The 3,157-nt window shown below is 46.5% G+C and overlaps 1 long non-coding RNA gene across 1 annotated transcript; it reads right to left on the bottom strand.

Annotated features, from left to right (window-relative positions):
• Positions 1–1,447: 1,447 nt before the first annotated feature.
• On the bottom strand, positions 1,448–2,375 carry LOC144464364 (uncharacterized). Its single transcript, XR_013492090.1, has 4 exons — positions 2,152–2,375; positions 1,999–2,052; positions 1,818–1,892; positions 1,448–1,683 (listed from the first exon to the last, which is right to left on the bottom strand). It is a non-coding gene; the product is annotated as an uncharacterized LOC144464364 (long non-coding RNA).
• Positions 2,376–3,157: the final 782 nt, after the last annotated feature.

Here is a 3,157-nt window from a genome sequence, read left to right on the forward strand (position 1 = left end):
CTGTAGTGCACTGGGACGAATCAACATTATCAGTAAAATGTGTGCTTTCGTCATCGGTGTCATAACGACCATCCCGACCTGGGTGCTCATTCGTTTTTAACAGTTTCCTTGGTGGTGCCATTATCTACGTCTACTTACAGTGTGCTCCTGTTTTTTCTATACAATGCGTCTACTAGGTTATTTATTGATGTTGTGGTTGTGTGCTGTAGTTCAATTAAGGTGCCGACACTCTGTTTAAGCAACTGTACCTGTGTATTAAGGGCTCTGTAGTGTCGCTCGTTAGTTTTACTGTTCCTAATCAGGTTTCGCCGCTCGCTTGCCAGGAGGAGGTATTGCGTCTTGGCAAATCTTTTCTGACGCTGTTCGCGCTTGATTAACCTAGCCTGCTGCCTGCACCTGATTTTGAGCAAAACGTTCTCTCTTGCTAGAGCAGCCACTGGGATGGGAGAATCAGAGGGTGAGACAGGGTCGGTAATAGGCTGAGGAGGGGTAGTTGGAGGTGGGCTGGAGGGCGGGGACGTATGGTTTACGACACTCTCAACACCGACATCAACAACCACACCTACTGGAGGAGACAGGGGAAAAGGGATAGGAGGCTGAGGCGGGGTGGAGGGATGGGACGGAAGGTTCAATACACTCTCAACACCAGCATCAACAACCACACCTACTGGAGGAGGCAGGGGGAGAGGGATAGGCTGAGGAGGGCTGGAGAGCTGGGGTGGGAGGTTCAAGACACTCTCAACAACAACACCTACTGAAGGAGGCAAAGGGAGAGGGATAGGCTGAGGAGGGGTAGTTGGAGGCGGGGTGGAGGCTTGGCCTGGATATGCGTCAACAAATACTACGCTCTCATCAACAGCATCAACAACAACACCAACAGCTGATGGAGGAGGCCTGGGAAGAGGGATAGGGGATGGAGGGGGGATGAGGACCCTGGGGGGAGGCGGCGGGGTGGAGGCTTGGCCTGGATATGCGTCAACAAATACTATGCTCTCCTCCTCACCATTTTCAACAACAACGTCAGCAAAAACAGCGGGAGGGGGAGGAGGTGAAGCAGGTATAGGTGATAATGTCAGTAAATCGGGTAAGTTACTGTGTCTATAATCACCAGTACTGTCTAACAGGTCATCAAAATCTGGAATATAGTCATCACCTCTTAATAATGTAGGGATTGTGGGGAGATTCCCCACACACACACCTCTCCCCGCTGTGGGAGCAGAAGCAGCACCAGCATCAGCAACGCCAGCCTTCACAGGTGTACTTGTAGAAAACAGATCTTTGCTTACTTCGTGCTGATGCTGTAGGCTGGTGTCCTGTGGTGGGAAGAGCGACTCCTGCTGACTCCACAAAGCCTCTGCAGATATTCCCACGTGAAATAGCCGACGGCACGGAGGAGGAGGAGGAGGAGATGGCCCGTGTTCCTCACTGATCGAAGCCCTGTCACGCTGCTGGGCGCCCGCTGTTCCGCCGACTTCCTCTCGGCCGTTAGGAAACGAGTTCACAGACTCCCCGACCTCCTTGAATGTGTCGTTGAAGCACTCCTCAACAGTCGTTGGAGCCGGTTCTACACCGCCTGATCCTTGTGCGCTCCACGCTTCACCCTCAGATAATCCCTGAGCAACCAGTAACGCAGCTACCGCAGCGTTTGTTTCTTGCGTGGCCGTCAGCTCAGGCGGTTGAACACTGTTTATTAAAAAAAAATACATAAATAAAATTACAACATTAACGTTATCATTATTATTAATATTATTATCATTATTAGGCTGCTATTATTATTATTATTATTATTATTATTATAATATAACGATGTGTCTTACGTGAGAAATCCTTGTCCTGACGGTGTAACCCTCTGGAAATTTTCAGCTGGGTAGTCCTGGTGAATCGCCCAGGCACTGATATGGAAAAAAACAAAACAAAATGATATGTTAGCAGTATTCTGTATCCGACACATATTAGCATAATATTCATATAAAGTAGCGTTAAAACATTGTGTCTTACGTGTTAAACCCGCTAGAAAACTGATGGAGGGGTCACAGCGGCCTGCGCTGTGCACTGTGGAGAAAGAGGAGGTAAAACAGATGTTTGCAATGATGCCGCAAGCATTCCCCCATTAATGATAAATAAATTATATTAAAAAAAAAACAGTCTTACGGTATAAAATCTCTAGCAGCAGAGGCTGGAGGGTCTGTTCTGCGCCTTTTCAACGAAAGTGAGCGTCTTTGTGCTGCAGCTGGAAAGTAATACCATTATTTAGCCTAGTAACACACTCTTTAAAATAATAATAATAAAATACATTCATTAGGTCAAGATTTAAAACGAAAATACATTCATTAGGTTTAGAATTTAATAACAGTAATAATGAAAATAAGTAAACACACACACACCCACACACACACACACACACACACGATCACACACACACACACACGATCACACACACACACACGACGAAATGTTATTTTAACTTACGGCTGGTGCGGCGGGGCGCAGGGGCACGGTTTTCAACTCCGGAATCGTCAGCAGCTGCACCTAATAAGGAAACACTTTTTTGTTTTTTTGTAGTTGTTGTTTTTTAGAATGTTTTTTCTGAGAAAAATTAAGTATCTAGAGAGCAATGTTATCCAATATAGTTTAGGCACGCTTACCGTTAATTGAAGCCATTGTCCACAGTAAAGCAGTAGAAAAGGGTCCGCTGTGTTTCACGCAACCTAGCCTTTTTTTTAAAAAAAGTGTCCTCTGCTTGTTTCACAGGGATTTTTATACATTTGGGTAAAACATTAAGCAAACACGACACACATCGCTAAACCCTGATTGGTTGTTGGTCTAGCCTTGCTGTATGATTGGCTACTGTACTTTCTTCACATGTTTTGCCCAGACATGTCTGAACATTTATTACACCAAACAGATGGTGCACAGCAGGGGGGTCGTTGTAAAAAACATCCGTGCATTCTTAATTCCTCTGATTTCGGACATCTCGGCACCATGCGTAATGGTCTGGGGTAGGCGAGGTGTTGAATCAACACTTATCGTCTCTTTCCGGTGCGGGGGGGGGGGGGGGGGGGGGTTATTATTCATAATCCGCCCGCAAGGAGGGGCTTTTGATTAGCCAATAGCTACGGTTTCATTCGAGACCACCCCCAGAAGGAGGCACTATGTT

This window comes from Epinephelus lanceolatus, chromosome 9 (assembly GCF_041903045.1).
Source record: "Epinephelus lanceolatus isolate andai-2023 chromosome 9, ASM4190304v1, whole genome shotgun sequence".
NCBI lineage: Eukaryota > Metazoa > Chordata > Actinopteri > Perciformes > Serranidae > Epinephelus > Epinephelus lanceolatus.